This window comes from Antechinus flavipes, chromosome 5 (assembly GCF_016432865.1).
Source record: "Antechinus flavipes isolate AdamAnt ecotype Samford, QLD, Australia chromosome 5, AdamAnt_v2, whole genome shotgun sequence".
Taxonomy (NCBI): Eukaryota; Metazoa; Chordata; class Mammalia; order Dasyuromorphia; family Dasyuridae; genus Antechinus; species Antechinus flavipes.
Window position 1 is genome coordinate 281620976 of NC_067402.1, and position 18543 is coordinate 281639518.

Below are 18543 nucleotides of genomic sequence, written 5' to 3' on the forward strand. Positions count from 1 at the left end.
AATTTGAAAGAAAGATTGTGGCTGAATTATGTACGATGGGGTGATTCTAAAAAATAAAATTGGTTAGGAAAAAGTGATAAGGAGAAATTATCTCACAAAAACAGGGTCCGAAACAAGTGCTAATACAGAGAAAACAGGTGGGAGTAGAGATTTGATAATGTTGGGACCTTTCTCTCATTTGGGTTAAAGAAGAAGCAAAGTATACATTTGAAGAGGATTAGAAGTATTCTGAACTTCCAGAGAGGTGAGAAAATTGGGTGATAAGATGTGGGGTACTTTTTAAAGGGTGTATAGAATAAGTTTAGGAAGTTGGGGGGAGAAAGGAAAGGAAGGAATTTTAGAGGGGTGGGTAAAATAAGGAATTGGAGGGTAAGGGGAAAAGATAAGGTAACAAGGATAAGATAAAAAGAGAGGCTAAGACCAAAACTAGTGAATAAAAATAAGATGGAGGGAAATTTGCAAATAGTAATTAGAACTTTGTCAAATCTATAAAAATACCAGTTATTCCCCAATTAATGAATGTCCAAAGTTTATGAATAAGCAGTTTTCCAAGAAGAAATCAAAACATTTTATAGTCGGATAAAAATGTTCTAAGTTATTATTGTTTTATAAGAAATGCTAATTAAAACTACCTTGAGATATCATTTTATACCTATCACATTGACAAAAATGATAGAAGGGGGAAGTGACAAATGTTGGAGAGATGTGGAAAAATTGGGAAATTAATATATTGTATGTGGAATTCTAAAATTATACAAACATTTTGGAGAGCAATCTGGAATTATGCCCAAGGAGTTATTAAAATCCCTATAAATATTAATACTTATTAAAATACTTATTATGCCTTCAGGCATAATAAGATTACATTGTATATGTAATAGCAATACTGTTTTTAGAATGATTTGAACAAATAATTTATTTAATCTATTCTAAATACCCAATTAACTGTAAAGGACATATAATGAAAGATGCTATCTGCATCCAGAGAAAGACCTGACAAATGGATAATTTTATATGTGTTATGTGTATGTGTATGTGCACATACACACTCATGCACACATTTATTTATATCTAATGGTAGTCATCTCTGGGATGGGAGTGGAGGAGAGAAAAGAAGAAAAAAAATCGATGATAATTTTGTCATATATGTGAGAGGAAAAGCAAATTGTACATAGCAGATTTGTAGTTTCATACACAGTCATCTTTTTTACTGTACTATGTTGTGGAAATGTTTGTTCTATTCCACAAATGAGAAATAAAATAAAAAAGAGGCATTCCCTGATAGAAATGTGGTCAAATTATATGAATAGTTTTTAAATGAAGAAATATTGATTGTTAGCAACCATCTGAAAAACTTTGAAATTACAAACACTCATAGAATCAAAGTGACTCCTAAGAGTCCACATGTAAAAGACATAGATGTACAAGCATACCAGCACATGGTTGATTGAGAAGTGCCTTGGAATATAATTTGGAATCATGGAAGAGACTTTATTGAACTCTTCATAGCTTATGATCCAGCAATTTCACTGCTGAGCATATATTCAAGAAGGTCAGTTACAAGGAGATCCCTTAAGTTCAAAAACATTGACATGATCACTGTTCTGCCCTACCCCCAGTTCCAAAAGCAGAGAGTTAGAAAACTAGATTGTTTGCTCAATGATTTGGGACCAGTCAAAATTATTGTAGCATATAAATTTCGTGGAATATTATTTTCAGGAAAAAACAATGAATTTGGAGAATTCAAAGAAACATCTGAGGACTTGTTACAGAATAAAGTTGGTACTAAAGAAAGAAACAAAAGAATAGGCTATCCATGATAATATAAGGTGAATACAACAGTGCAAATACAACAAAGTAACACAATTTGCTTTAATGCAAATTCTGCAGTTGACAAGAGTTGATTTGATTGGAGGAAATCATTGGTGTTTGACAAGACCTATCTTTCCTTATTAACAAATATCAAAGAACAAAAAATGGAATATGACTTTTCAACCTGGTCTTTTAGAGTTAAAACTTTCCTTCAAAATATAGTTCCGGAATCAATGTGTAGAATAACTTTTTCTCAGTCCCACTAATTGGTGTTCTTTTTTTCCTTCCCTTGAAATTACTTTACATTAATGCAGATGAGTGGAATGCCAGGTTTAGAATCTCCATGACAGTATTTTCTTTGTCTCTTTGTCTTTCTCTCTTCCCTTCTTCTTCCTTCTCTCCCCTCTTTTCCTTCTCTCTGGAAAGCAGATGAGCAGACATTGGATTTAGATGAACCTATTATATCATATATAATGGTACATTCAAAATATATGCATAGTGTGCATGCAAAAAATCATACCACATGAAAATTAGCAGAGAATGAGATATGGAACCTACCCCAGATTTGGCTAGATAGAGAGTTCCTTATCAAACATAGCATTGCAGTGATCACAAGAGATGTAACATATTCTTTTGATTACAGACTTTTTTTTTTTTTGCCTAAATAACATCTATGTAACTAGGTTAAGAAATGAGATTATTAATTGGGGTAAATTTTACATCCTACTTTCTAATTAAGTTACTTTACCAATAGATGAGAGATTTTATGGCTGTCAAGCTCTTTAAATGCTTCAACTACAAGGACCTTTTCAATAGCTTTTTACAAGACCGTAGTGTTAAATTAAGATCTTGAAAAGACCTCGATATTCTAGGTCTGCCTCGTTATTTTACAGAGGAGAAAACTGAGACTCTAGAGAGAAAACGAATTTCCCAAAGTCATCTCCTGCAAGAGGAGAAGAGAACTTTCAGGAGAGGATCTTTTTGAACTACTTAGCTCAATGAATGGTCAGTTCTTATATTTTTCCAACTTTCCATGATATTATTGGGAGTTTCTTGAATAGTGCATTTCCAAGATTAATGGGATTATTTGTTTAGTGTTTCAACAAGCTTTTACCTCCTTGGGAGTGTGTATCTATTGAGCAAGGGGAAACTATAAGCACTTTATATTTTTTTATTTGTCAATAGCCTCTTGTGAGTCCTTTGAATCTAATGCATTTTTCTGTAGAGGTGAAATCAAGGCTGTCAAGAATCAGATACGCACAAAGTTTATATCAAGTACCTTTGTGGGAATGAATCCCACATTTGTCATGTTCCTGTGCTCCAGTCTTGCCCTCTGACATGACGTTTCATCTTTCATCCACTGACCCTGGAGTTAAGATTGGTAAATGTCCCTCAAAGTCTAGCTCACATTCAGAACCACCAAATTGAATTGAAATGCAAATTAAATTTAAAAGAAATTCAGTCACTATCTAAATGAGTGAAATATATCACTAGCTGAAAATCTTACAAACTATTCATGGTTTAACCTTAATTTAGAAAATGACATTTTTGATACTTATCATAGGATTGTGAAATCTTAAAAGCCCTCTATTCTAATCCCTCATTTTGTAAATTACTTTCATAAAGATTAACCTTTGACAAATTTGCAGATTGTAAAAAGCTTGAATTCACAGAATCCCAGTTCAAAGGGCTCTCAATAATTTTAAACTTAACCTGTACCTGAACAAACATTTTCTCTGAAACATACTCACGCAGCCATTTAGCCCCTGCTCGAAGATATCCAGCAAAGGGCAGGGGATGAAGAGCAACTATCTCCCAGAAATTTATTCTACTCTAGTATTGTATTTTTGGAAACTTTTTACATTCAGCCCCAGTTTTCTGGAACCAAGAAGAACAAGTATAATATATTTTTCCATATGACAATCCTTTAAATATTTGGGAACTGCTATGATGCTCAGTGATATCCCATATCTCCCCTAAACCCATACACAATTTGCTGTCAGTTGTTTTTTCTAGTCTATTTGAATATTACTTTTTCTCCCATAATCTGTGATCTAACTATATCACCTTTCTCTTTGTTCCTTATATACAATATTCTATTGCCCATTTCTTAACTTTTGTACATGCTATTTCCTCCTCCATGCCTGAAATAGATTACCTCTTGCATAATATAAGTCCCTCACTTCCTTTAATAACCACTTTAGACACGATCTTCTGCATGAAGCCTTATCTGATCCCCCCAAATGATAGTAGCTTCCTTCCCAAACTGCCTTACATTTAACTACTTTTTATTTATTTTTATTCATTTTATATTTCATTCAGGATATATCTTATATGCAATTATTATCTCTTTTACTAGAATATAGGCTGCTTTTGAGTAGGAGTTGCCTCTTTTTTCGTACTTTTATCTTCAATCTAGCAGGGTCTGGCTCATAGTCAGAACTTAATAATGTCAACCAATTCTCCAGATGAAACATGTCAAAGTTCTTTTTAGCTCACCAGCTAAATAAAGTATATAGGAGTATTTGGGGGGTCGGAAAGCAGAATGAAGCAAATTTCTCTCATCAGATGATAGTCCTTCAAATATCAGAAAAGATTATCTCTAGTCTAATTTTGCCTCATTGTTTTAGCTGATCTTCATATGATAAGTCTTCTTCTCCATTCCCATTCTGGTCACGTCTTCTGTACATGTTCCAATTGGTCTTTTCTACAATATGGCAGTCCAAACTGAATACTAGTTTATAGATGGGCTCTCTCCAAAGCAAAGTGCAGCAACCTAATCTTTTCCAATGTGTTCATTTTACAAATGAGGAAAAACTGAAATTCAGAGAAGGAAGTGAGTCCTCCAAGGTCCCAACTTCCAATGTAGGTTGCTTTATGCTATGGAGTACTTATACTATGGATACTAACTTCCAAAATGGATGCAGCAATATTAGTGAACTAAAAAGCATTTATTAAATGCCTATGGTCCTCCAGGAGCTTTGTTGAGTGATGGGGACACAAAGAAAGGTCCTTCAAGGAGTTCACATTTTAAAAGAGGAATATGTTGGCCTCTTTTCTGCTTTCACTTCCTCTTGTACTTCCTCCTTCTCCCTCCTTTTCTTCTTCTTCTTTTTGTATTCGTTCTTCTCTTTTCTTTTTCTCTTTATCTCTTTTCTTACTCTCTTCTTCTCTCCATCTTTTCCCTCATCATCTTTTTTTTCCTTCTTACTTTTTTTCTGTCAGAAGGAGAAAGATGACAGATGAAGAAACTGAGGTTTGGAAACTGATTTAAGACATCTAGCTCCATCTGTCTTCCTTTTACTCTTTGTTCCTTCTCTTCCTCCTCCATCTTCTCAGACTTCCTTCCTTCTCTTCCTTGCTCATCTTCCTTTTCCTTCTCTGTGCTCTTCTTCCTCTCCTCCATCCTCTTTTTCTTTTCCTCTTTTCTTCCTCTTCTTTCCTCTTCCTTCTTCATTTCCTCTTTCACTTATCCTCTTCTTTTTTCTTTTTCCAACTGTTCCCTTTCTTCATTGCTATTATTTCTTCCTCAAATATCCTGTGCCCTCCTTGTCCTTGTTTTTCAAAATAAATATTGTTCAGGAAATCCTTACTAGCTGTGAAGTTACAATGAACTGTTTTCAAGGTTCTTCCCATTAAACTATGCCATGTAATGTTAACTTGCAGAAGAAGCCAATTGAGTGAAATTCAATTTAGTTCACCAAACATGTATTAAGTACTTTCTATATATAGAAAACTGTTCTAGGTCTTGGGTAAAATACAAAAATAGAGAAGATAAATATATATGGCCTATACATTCATGGATCTTTTAGGACAAGTTTTGGTTTTATTAATTCATGACATAGTATGACCCTGGGTAAATCACATTTCCAAGCCTCCATTTCTTCATTTATCAAACTGGAACAATCATACTTATACAATTTTTTATAAGTTTATTGGGAAGAAGTGCTTTATACACTAAAATTACTATCAAAGTGTGAGTAATTTTTTATGACTAGGGCATAGGTAGAGATAACTGAATTTAATGAAATTCATGGTATATATGTATATATATAATATATATTTGTCTCATATACATGTACATATATATATATATACATACATACATATATATGAGAGATAAAGCCAAATTTATGAAATTTATAGGAAGAAAAAGTCATGACCAACTCAAAGGAAAGAAAGTAGACTTCTTGGAAGAGGGAATACATGAGTTGGGCTTTAGACAAGATAACAAATTAGATAAGGAGATTGTGGAAATTATAGGCATAGGGAAGAATATGATCAAAGGTACAGTGAATGGGAATTGCAAATCAGAGAAAATTTAGTGGTAAGTAGAGTATGATCAATTGTGGAGAGAAAGATAAGTTTGGAAGGGTGGTAGCACCATATTGTAGAAGTCCTTCAAAGTCAGATAGAGAAGTTTTTCCTTAAGTAAGTCAACATAATAAGATGGCTTAAATGGATGTCAGAGACTTGATACTAGCCACATCATTTCAGCAGCAGTTGCTATTTGTTAGCTAGTTTTGCAGCATGGCTTTGTGGGCTGTCAAAAGTAATCTGGAATCTGACCTTATTGATTCACTCCAGCATTGGTTGCCCATATGGTGAGAAAAAAAAGAGACATCCTCTTTTGCAAGTGCACCCTCCTTGCAAAGTCCTAAACTGCATCTCGTTTCTAGATAATCGATCCACAGAGACACAAGGCTCCATCTGATCTCAAGGAGTTGGATAAGAGAATGCTGACTGTCCAGAGTCACTGACAGAATGACAATCACCAAATGTAATGAGAATTGGCAGGTGGAAATGACATTCACATATAAAGAGAGTCATGGGCCAGATTCCACATTGTGATTTGCTCTGACTCCAGTCTCATGTCCAGCTCTAAAACAGCTCACAGCTTTCTTGTCCAGTTGCAGATCCCAATTTTTTTTCTAGCATAAGAAGAAGGGAAACAGGCAAAGAACAAAATGAAGATTTGACCCACTCAAAAGATTGTCCAGCTACATATTCTATCAGTTAGAGATTCATTTAAATTATTAAAAGTTCCTCTTTCAGGATGAAAGGATCCTAAAGGAGGAGCTGAAAGGACTTCAGAGACAATCTAGTTTTACTTTGTGCTCCCCATTTTATGAGGGAAGGTCCAGAGAATGTAACTGATTTAGAATCAAAGAATCAGAGAGTCAGAGCTGAAAGGGACCTTCAATTTAACCTCTTCAATTTAAAGATGTGAAAACTAAGGCCCTTTTAAGTTATGTATCTTGTCCAAGGTCACACAGGTGATGTCAGAGGCAAGATTCACACTCAGATCCTCTGACACAAAAACCAGTGTTCTTTCCACTGTGCTAAGGCAAATCCCAGGTTGGTGATAGTTCCATCACATCACAGCCAACAACATGGAAACACCCCTTATCATTTATAGAAAGTCATTTGACAATTCCTCAGCAAAAATCATGCTTATTAACAAGAGATTGTCCATTAGATAGGTGAGAACAGAGAAGGCATAAACATATAGCACATTTAGGCAGAAGAGGAACAGTTAAGATCGAGATATCTTCTCATCAATAGCTATTGTCTATCACTGAAAGTATAACTTTTTATTTTTTTCCTCTTCAATTTTATTTTATTTTTAAAAAATCCTATATATATATACACACATATATATATAACTGTATATATATGTATATGTATATATATATATATATATATATACACAGTTATACAATTATTGTGCTTCATAAGAAAAAAAAAAGAAAAGCAAAATAAAATGCAAGCAGATAACAAAAAGAGTGAAAATGCTATGTTGTGAACCACACTCAGTTCCCACAGTCCTCTCTGAGTATAGATGGCTCTCTTCATCACTGAACATTTGTGATGTGCATCCATTCAGTTTCCAATTTCTAGCCTCTACAAAAAAGGCTACCACAAATATTTTTTCATATGTCCCTTTCCCTCCTTTAAAATCTCTTTGAGATATAAGCTCAGTAGTAACACTGCTGAATCAAAAGGTTTGCATAGTTTGATAACTTTTTGAGCATAATAATGTCTGTCATCTTAGCCAATTTGAGAGGTGTGTAGTGGTACCTCAGAGTTAGCTTAATTTGCATATATCTGATCAATAGTGATTTAGAGCACCTTTTCTTTTTTTTTTATTCAGAGACCACAATTTATTCAGCCATTCTCCAATTGATGGGCATCCATTCAATTTCTAGTTTCTTTTTTTTTTATATATATTTTAAAATATTTTTATTATAGCTTTTTATTTACAAGATATATGCATGGGTAATTTTTCAGCATTGATAATTTCAAAACCTCTTATTCCAATTTTTCTCCTCCTTTTCCCTCATCCCCTCCCCCAGATGGCAGGTTGACCAATACATGTTAGATATGTTAATTAAAGTATAAGTTAAATACAATATATGTATACATGTTCATATAGTTATTTTGCTGTACAAAAAGAATTGGACTTTGCAATAGTGTACAATTAGCCTGTGAAGGAAATCAAAAGTGCAAGTGGACAAAAATAGAGGGATTGGGAATTCTATGTAATGGTTCATAATCATCTCCCAGAGTTCTTTCGCTGAGTGTAGCTGGTTCAGTTCATTACTGCCCTATTGGAACTGATTTGGTTCATCTTATTGCTGGAGATGGCCACGTCCATCAGAATTGATCATTATATAATATTGTTGTTGAAGTATATAATGATCTCCTGGTCCTGTTCATTTCACTCAGCATCAGTTCATGTAAGTCTCTCCAGGTCTTTCTGAAATCATCCTGCTGGTCATTTATTACAGAACAATAATATTCCATAACATTTTAATATACCACAATTTACTCAACCATTCTCTAATTGATGGACATCCATTCATTTTCCAGTTTCTGGCCACTACAAACAGGGCTGCCACAAACATTTTGGCACATACAGGTCCCTTCCCCTTCTTTAGTATCTCTTTGGGGTATAAGCCCAGTAGTAGCACTGCTGGAGTAAAGGGTATGCACAGTTTGATAACTTTTTGAGCATAGTTCCAAACTGCTCTCCAGAATGGCTAGATGTATTCACAATTCCATCAACAATGTATCAATGTCCCTGTTTTCCCACATCCCCTCCAACATTCCGCATTATCTTTCCCTGCCATTTTAGCCAATCTGACAGGTGTGCAGTGGTATCTCAGAGTTGTCTTAATTTGCATTTCTCTGATTAATAATGACTTGGAGCACCTTTTCATATGGCTAGAAATAATTTCAATTTCTTCGTCTGAGAATTGTCTGTTCATATATTTTGGCCATTTATCAATTGGAGAATGGCTTGATTTCTTATAAATTAGAATCAATTCTCTATATATTTTGGAAATGAGGCCTTTATCAGAACCTTTGACTGCAAAAATGTTTTCCCAGTTTATTTCTTCCCTTCTAATTTTGTCTGCATTAGTTTTGTTTGTAAAAAAAACCTTTTTAACTTAGTATAATCAAAATTATCTATTTTGTGTTCAATAATGATCTCTAGTTCTTCTTTGGTCACCAATTCCTTCCTCCTCAAGTGTAGCTTTTTTAGAATGAACATAATAGATGCTCCTAAAGCTGGTGATCTGATTTCTGGCTCCTTTTCTCATTCTTGTCTTAGACAAGTTAATATAACAAAAACTCCTTACAGTTATTGAGGGAGAGAATGGATACCTTTTTGTTTCAAAAATTCCAAGACATTTTCAGAGAGATAGTTAAATATAAAATAGAGGGCTAGAATGTAGAATCAGGAGACATGGATCAAATTCTCACCTCAGACACTTAACAACTTCATTCATGAGCAAGTCGAACCCTATAGAACTTTGTTTTTTTTTTTTTCCCTTATCTATAAAATGGATGGCTATTTCACAGATTGGTCATGAACAAACTATTTTGAAAATCTTACAAAGTGCTATGTAGAAAGGGGGCATGCTCAATCTCTTCAATGGATCCCTTCAAGTGTCTAACCATCCTGGTCATCTTGTGGATAGAAGGACCCAGGTCTGGTTGCAGGTAGGGAAAAGTAGTACTCAGAGATGAGTTGTATCTGAAGAGAACAGAAGGGGTCAAGAAATATAGGCAATAGAACATCCCTTGAGGCAGCAGGAGTTTGAAGAAAATGACAGAGGACATTTGGGAAATTATTCCAAAGCCTTTGGTGAAAAGCAGTGGGGAAACCGCAGTCATTATTCACATCACTCAAAAGTCTCAGTAAAATTTTAAAAGAAAATAAAAACCTATGGGATGAAAATGATCCTTCCTTTCCAAGGGCACATAGAGAATTAATTAGTTAAGGATTATCACGGGATTTGATGCTGTCATGCAAAGTAACATCACCATCCAAGAAAGGTGGTTTTAATATCAATAGGGGAGTTTGAATATTGTTTTCAGAGAACTACTAGTCTTCATTTCTTCTAGTTGTTGAGAAAGAAATAGATTGAAATGCTTAAAATTATAAGAGGAAGTCATGAATGTAAAGAGGAGTCTTTGATTAATATCTTTAATGGGAAAAGGGCCCCATATGATATATGGACTTATATTAAAGTCAAAGCAGGGTTAATGATAGCTCCTCCTCTGCATGTGTGAATATGTGTGTGTGAATGTGTGTGTGTGTGTATGTTGATCAGGCAAATCTCAGTAACTGCCACGTAGCTATATGTCTGCAGTGTAAGCGTCTGGAGGATTCTTAAGGGGGGGATATTTGAGATTGCAGGGTCCTTGACTACCCTTTCATACATCTCATACATACGGACATACCATCTCTGGGTAATTATATTCAAGGAAGAACCATGGGTCATGTCTACCATTTTACTTCATGGAGTCACAGAGTTCTCAAAATGTGTAATTCGAGAAGAGGGGTGGGGAGAAAGAGTTTCATAAGGTCTCTTCTGCCATAGAACACCTAAAATGAATAATAAGATTTATTTTTATTTTTTATTTTTTTTTGAAAAGTCACTTATCCTCCCTGGGTCTCAATTTCCTCAACTGTAAAATGAAGGGTTTGAACTAGATGAGCTCTGAGTCGGATTTATTAAGCACTTACTCCATGTCAGACACTGTTCTAGGAACTAAAGATACAAGTACAAAGATGAAACAGTTCCTACTCGTAAGAATTTGCATTCTGTTTTGAGAGTGATACAAACTCTTTGCACCTCAGTTTCCTGATCTGTAAAATACAAACGGACTGTCTTCTAAGGTCCCTGCCAGCTCTAGACTTCTAATCCTATGCTCTGTTACTTTCTTTCCTCCGATTTCATCATAACTCACAACACTCTGATCTGTCCTTTCTGCCTGGTAGACATTTCTTAAAGCTTTTCAGAGTTTGCTAGAAACTGGCTCCACTCTACTGCCATGATGTTTCAAGTGTTTGCTTTTGTCAAGCTCTGGTCTAAACTACCTGTGTGCATATCTAGGATTGTCAGGCTTGAGAGAGGAACTAAAACAGAAGCCATTAGACTGAGAAAAAACATCATGTCTCTGGCTGCTAATGGTGGGGAAGACTTGGTTCTTATTTTTGTTACTTATAACCGTGGGACCATTTCACCTCTGAAACTTCAGATCGAATCTGCATTTCTACAGAATTTTAAGTTTTGCAAAACTCTAAATACCAGTTTTATTGAGAAGTAGGATAAATGTTATCCCCATTTTTCAAGTTAATGACTTGGCCAATGTTGCACAGCTAAATTGAATAGCTAGGTCTTCCATCCATGTCCTCTGACCTAAATCCAGTGATTTTATTTTTCAACCTGTCAATCAACAAGCATTTATTAAACACCTTCTCTTTCCCAGTCAGGTGCTGAGAATACAAAGACAAAAATAAGACATTTCTTAATGCTTGATGAGTCTCCATTCTAGTGAAGTTAATAATACTACGCCAAACCTCTTAAATAAGGGGGTTCAGAGACATCCTTTCTGTGGTGTACCAACTTTCAGTCAATTTATTTTCAAATGATCAATAAATGAGTTGTTATTAAAGACCTAGTGTGGGACAAAGAATGAAACAATCCCTGTTCTCAAAGAGCTTTGATTCAGTTAGAAAATACAACAAATATATACATACGTGTATGTATCAATTGAATAAATATGAACAAAATAAATATAAGGTAACATGAAGAGAAGGGCTACTAGCAGCTGGGAGATTCAGGAAAAGCAGAAAGAGAATAGTGATTGACATGTATCTGAAAGGAAGAGAAGGATTCTTTGAGACGGAGGTGGGGAGGATATATATTCTAGACATGGTGGGGAAGAGAGAGACCATTGGAAAAGACTGAGATTATGGATGGAGAGCCAGGTATGAGGACCAGTCCAAGTCCTTTGAATCCAAATCCAATGGTCTTTGCATTCATCAATAGGCAAACATTTTTAATCACCTACTCTGCTCCACCTTGATGTTTCAGACATAAAAACACAAGGAAGATATTCTCTGTATCTGATTTGATCTCTAATTCCCATTCCAGGTAAGGGGTCTATTTATAATGCATCACTGGGAAATATTTACAAAGTACAAATTCCCATGATATCCTGCTTTTCCTCTCCTTTCCCCCTCACTACTACTTCCACAACACTGCAAATGCAGGTTTATCCCACAAATTGAGAATCGGGTTGAAGACTTGTCCCCTCACAACCATGTGGATCCCACACCCTGGTCAAATCAGTTTCCAAGGCACACATACAATTAGAGAATTTAAATACTGGCATTAGTTAATAATAAATCAGGAAACGAGTATTGATGTCATTCAGGCAGTCAATCAATAAAGCAAAGAAAGCTAGCCCCAGAGTCTGGCAGACCTGTCAGGTCCATGAAAGGAGAACACAGACCCTGAAAGCAGGAGTAACGAATGGGATCCATTATTCAGAATCATTTGCCTACAGGAGGATGGTAAAGGAAGAGAGATTTTTCATCCTTTGAAGGCGGTGGCGTCATGGACCGGAGATGCTCAGGTAAGCATCGCCACTGCGGGGAGTCAGATCAGCTGCCAAGATGAGTATTAGGAAGGTAGGTAGCTCCTGAACTATCCATGGCACTCACTGATGAATGCTCCCCCTGGAGCAGGCTATCAGGAATCACAAATGGCTCATTGGAGAAACAGGTCCTCCATATCCTCATAAAACACATTGTTTCTTAAAATCGATTTGCTTGTCAAGGTAAAGGGGTTCTCGAGTAATACAGCATGGAAGTACAGCTGGGATACTGCCAGCCAGACATATGAAGTTCCTTTCAGCAAATCCAGAGAGCTGTAACTAGGATGGGACAACTGGAGCTTTGTTCTAGGAGGTAGATATCTTCTTTGTCACTTCCTTCTGTCAGAAGGTATTTAGCCGGGGCACAGTGGATAGAGCACCAGCCCTGAAGTCAGGAGGACTTGAGTTCAAGTCTAGCCTCAGACATTTAACACTTCCTGGCTGTGTGACCTTGGGCAAGTCACTTAACTCCAATTGCCTCAGAAAGAAAAAAAAAGAAAGTATTTAGCCATGATCAATGATTCAGGGTTGAGATTAGATTGTAAGGAAACATGGATGGACAGTTGAAATGCAATAAAAATAACTAAAGATAAGATTTAAAAGGATATAATATAGAGAAAAAAATTTTCCCTTTCAGTTCCATATTCTCTGGGACAATGATGATGCTGGACCAAAAAGTGTCCCAGCAGGGTTATCACAATTCAGCTAGTTTTCCAACACCAAAGAACCACAAGCGGTGCCTTTTAGGAAGGAACTCCTTTATGAATGTTTATTGTGTGGAAACAGAAACAAGCAGTTCCTCTGTCCCATTGGGGTTTATATTACCTGGGAAGAGGCTGCCATTTTGAGGGGCAATCTGGCCCACTAGAAAGAATATTGGATTTGGAGTTAGGAAGACTTTATTCAACTCTCAGATTTGAACACCAACTCTTTACAATCCTGACTGAGTGATTTATCCTCACTTGTGCTGAATTTTCTCATCTATAAAATGAGGAGGTTGGATGACATAAATAATTAAATAAAAAATGAATAAATAAAATGCAGACCTTTGCAGTTCTAGATTTCTGATCCAGCAGTCCTATCTGCCTGATTGTGGGCCTCATTGGGCCTCAGTCTTCTCATTTATGAAATAAGGAAATTGAACTAGATCACCTTTAATATCATTTCCAATTTTAAATCTCTGCCCTTATGAACCTGTAGGAAGAACACAGTAAACCCACTTCAGCATTCTATTATCATTCAAAATATGGGTTCCCTGTTCAGCGATGGACTGGGATGACTGGACCTCATCATTATCAATATTTTTTAACATGTGGCTCTACTCCCTTTTAAAATGAATAAGATATTTTTTCAAGAAAAGAATGGAACAAGGTAATTTCTTTGGTAAAGGAAGAAATTTCCATCAGTTGTCAAAGGATATAAGAATTCTACTGGTATAGATGAAAATTTTGATAACTAATGGGAGTAGTAGAAAAAAGAATTCTATTTTAACATCTACTGATAACATACATATAAAAACATCTTTCAGATTGGATTTGGATATCTTTGAAGAGAAAATGATTGGCGATATAAATATGAAATCTTCATTTTTTCTTAAAAAATCAACTTGGCGGGATCTCTCGCTTGTGCTTAAAGCAAACTGGTGTGCCTATTAAGAACTGACAGTTTTCAAATACTCTTTTAAAGGTGTTTGCTAACTGATAGAGATTATAAAGTCTATGATTGAGTAGAGAGGAAAACATTTTGTTAACTGAAGAGCAGATTCTGATGGAAAGGCTCCTGGAAGGCTCAATAGCATGGAAGCCAACAGTCCGGAGGTGTAAATTGCCATAAGCCAGAGGATTATCCTTTTCTATGTCTTGGATCCTGGGCAGTGTTAGAACACACAAAAATAAGTCAACAATACTGAATAATGAAAGAAAGTGGATGGTTATATATGAAAATAAATATATTCTCCTTTAAGAAGGGCTCTGATGATTTCCCTTGTCTTTGGCCTTAGGATTTCTGTTTCTATATTCCTCAACATTTATTACTGTTGACTGTCCAGAGACTTCCCATGACAATAACAGGGACAGTTTTTTAATACTAACATTTTATTGGCAGTCAGCCATCAAATTCAACTTTCTTTGAATGATTCAGAGGTGGATAATGGATAGATCCATGCTTGGAATGAACAGGTTGCAATGCATAGCAAAGAACAGGAACCTTGAAGAATAAGAGTAAAGATTTGGTCTAGGAATCACATGACACTAGAACTGCAAAACTGTGTGATGATCAACTATGAGAGATTTGACTCTTCTCAGCAATACAGTGATCCAAGACAATTCCAATAGATTTGATGGAAAATAGCATCCACATCAAGAGAAAGAACTATGGACGTTGAGTGCAGATCAAAGAAGACTGTTTAAATTTTTCTTTTTTCTTTGTCTTTGTTGTGGTTTTTCCCTTTTGTTCTGATTTTTCTTTCACAACGGGACTAATGTGGAAATATTTTTAACATGATTGTGCATGCATAACCTATATCAGATTGTTTGCTAACTTGGAGAGGGAAGAGGGAAAGGAGGAAAGGAGAACAATTCGGAACTCAAAATCTTACAAAAATGAATGTAGAAAACTATCTTTTTATGCTATTGGAAAAAATAAAACACTATTAAGTGAAAAAAAAGCGATCACATGACAGGATGAGAACATGGGCTGGTAATATGGCAGGGACAAAGATGACACATTTAAAACCAATATACTTCACTCAAGTGTGGGGGGAAAATCTAGGGAGGTCCCTCCTTCCATGTTAGATGGACCTCTTATGATGAACTTTTGGGAAAATATGAACAAAAGTCTTACAAAATGAGTGAACATACTTGGGCATAATCTGTCCTTTTGGAAACGACTCTTGAATCCATGAAGTTGCTGATTCAACAGAGCTGAATATTGGAATATACTGATTGTACCCCTGCTCTTCTGCTTCTCTTCCAAGAGAATATAGGTTCATTGAAGGCAGGGATTAAATAAGTTTTCCTCTTTGAGATGACATGAGTTAATTTAAGACCCTTCATATGGTAGTTGCTTAACATTTTGCTTGAATTGTGTTGAAATAATTACAGAATGAAAGAATTTTTAAGATGCTTGCCACCTTTTGGAAGAAAAATCTGTCTTCTAGACTCAAATGATTACTCTGAGTGATTATGGTCCAACAAGTGGTATTTTGACATTTTTTCTTTTTTAAAAAAATTCTGAACTTAAATACTATTATAACAAGCATTTCCAAATGCTTTGTTGAATAGATAGTACATGAAGTTGTAAATTTCTTTTGTGTACAGCTTATTTTTCTTTTAAAGTATCAATAAAATCAGCATGTTACTTTCAAAGCTCTCTTGCTTGTCTGCAATATTATCTGATATCCCTTCTGTTATCTTTTCACTCCTTTTCCTTTTGAGATAACTCTATCCTGGGGCAGCTAGGTGGTGCAGTGGATAGAGCACCAGCCCTGAAGTCAGGAGGACCTAAGTTGAAAATGGAGGGCAGTGTCTTTTTATCCCTCTAGGTCCTTGTCCTTTTTCTTTTATACCAACATTCAGTTTTGATGGGTTTTTTTGGTTGATGGGTTTTTACCATTAACATTGTTGCTGTTCTTTTTCTGTTCCTTTGCATCAGTTCAGGTCTATTCGTGCTTCTTTCTCTGTATTCATCAGGCTCTTAACACTTCCTAGCTGGGTGACCTTGGGAAAGTCACTTAGCTCCAATTGTCTCAGTAAAAAGGCAAAAAACAAAAATTATAATGAGATAACTCTATCTTTAATTCCCCCCTCTTTCATATCCTTATCTCACTGGAAAAAATAAGAATAAAAAAAGCAAAAAACAAGTCTTTTTTTTTTTTTTTAAGACAATCAGGGTTAAGTGACTTGTCCAGAGTCACCCAGCTAGGAAGTGTCAAGTTTCTGAGGTCAGATATGAACTCAGGTCCTCCTGACTTCAGGACCATGGTCAGTCCACTATAGTGCCTCCGATAGCTGCCTCTAAAAACAAAAGTTTTGCAGCAAATTTGTATATAAATAGTCAAACATGACTTGACTTTTGGCCATGTCCAAAAATGAATTCACTCTATCTTGAATATAGCACTCTCAGGCAGGAAGCAGGTTAGCGTGTTTCATCAGCATTCCTCTGGAATCTTTGTTGGTCATTGAACTGATCAGAATTATTGATGTTAATATTTCCCAAGAGAAATAGTTTCTTGTGCCTTAGCCCAAATAAAGAGAATCACTTTGTTGAAAAAAGCATAACTGTTGGTCTTAGAGCATCATAAAGTTTCCAAATAATGTAAAAAGTGCTGATATCTGTTCTTCAGTGACGTTTCTATGGCAGAGAAGAAAATGTTTCTGAGAACATGGCTATTGAACGATGAAAATAAGAACCCTCATCCCAAGTGACAGCAGAGATCATCTCTTTGAGCCCAGGCTGTAAGGCTCCAGGTTTGAAAAAGGTTCTGGTCTTTAGTGAGAAGTGGGTGCCAACCAAAACACTTTCTAATAGAAATAGGTACAAGAAAGAATGATAATGGCTTCTTACTGTAACCAAACCCAAGCTGAGAAAACTGTGTGTGTGTGTGTGTGTGTGTGTGTGTGTGTGTGTGTGTGTGTGTCTTGAGAGAGGAAAGAACAATAAAAATAGCTAATATTTGCAAAGCATTCTGGGATAACTAGATGGCATAGTGGATGGAACATTAGGCCTGAAGTAAGGGGTCATGAAGAATGGATACAACTGTTAATGACTGAAAAACAGCAAACAAAGCATTTTGAAGTTTGCAAAGGATTTTATGCATCAACTCATTTGATCAATTCTTTAACTTGATTAATTCTGTTCCATTTAAGAGAAATCCTTCTAACTTAAAGAAAAGTTGCTCATGCAAATTAAGACCTACTAATGGGGTTAACTCAGCTTTTCAGAATCCTTAGCTTCCTTCTAGTCTCAATTTAAATGTCACATTAAGCCTTTCCTGATAGATGGTAAAAGCATAGATTATTTTGAAAGATGAGAGATAGATGACATACATACAAATGATAGATGAGTCTATAGATCGATTAATGATAGATTGATAAACAGATAATAATATTAATATATAATGCTATATATTATATAACATAATAATATATAATATATAAGATAATAATAACAATAATAAATGTTGGATACATGTACAATAAACAGATAGTTGATAGCGAATGAGTAAGAATTTATTAAGCATTTACTGTGTGTTACTGTGCTACTAAGTACTGCAGCTAGAAATAGAAGCAAGGGAGTTCTTTCCCTCAAGGTGCTTCCAGTCTAAAAGAGAGCTAGAAAGGGAAGAAGGGATAGCATGTGAGGAGATGTCTGGGAAGCAGCAGGGAAACCTGGTTCTGGGCAAGATCAGGGAAAATCTCCTCCTGTCAGAGCCTAGGATTCTAGGGGAAAGACTGATCCAAGGATGATCACCAATATGTAGGCAATATGACTTAGAAATGGCAGCCAGAAAACAAGTATAGCCCAGTCCTGGGCAAAATATGGCAATGTTCACTTAGGAGAGCCCACATGCTCAAGGCGAGAGTCAGAATTGCCTCTGATGGGGAGAAGGTAAGGATGGTGGCCCATGTGTGAGCAGTTTAGTGAATCAGTGGAAAGCAAGTCGCATCCCTACTGGCTGGTGCCATTTTCTTTCCAAAAGTTCTTTATATTTGTATCTATTATGTATGTATGTGTGTGTGTATAAGAGATGGAACTTTTTTTTAACCAACTTAA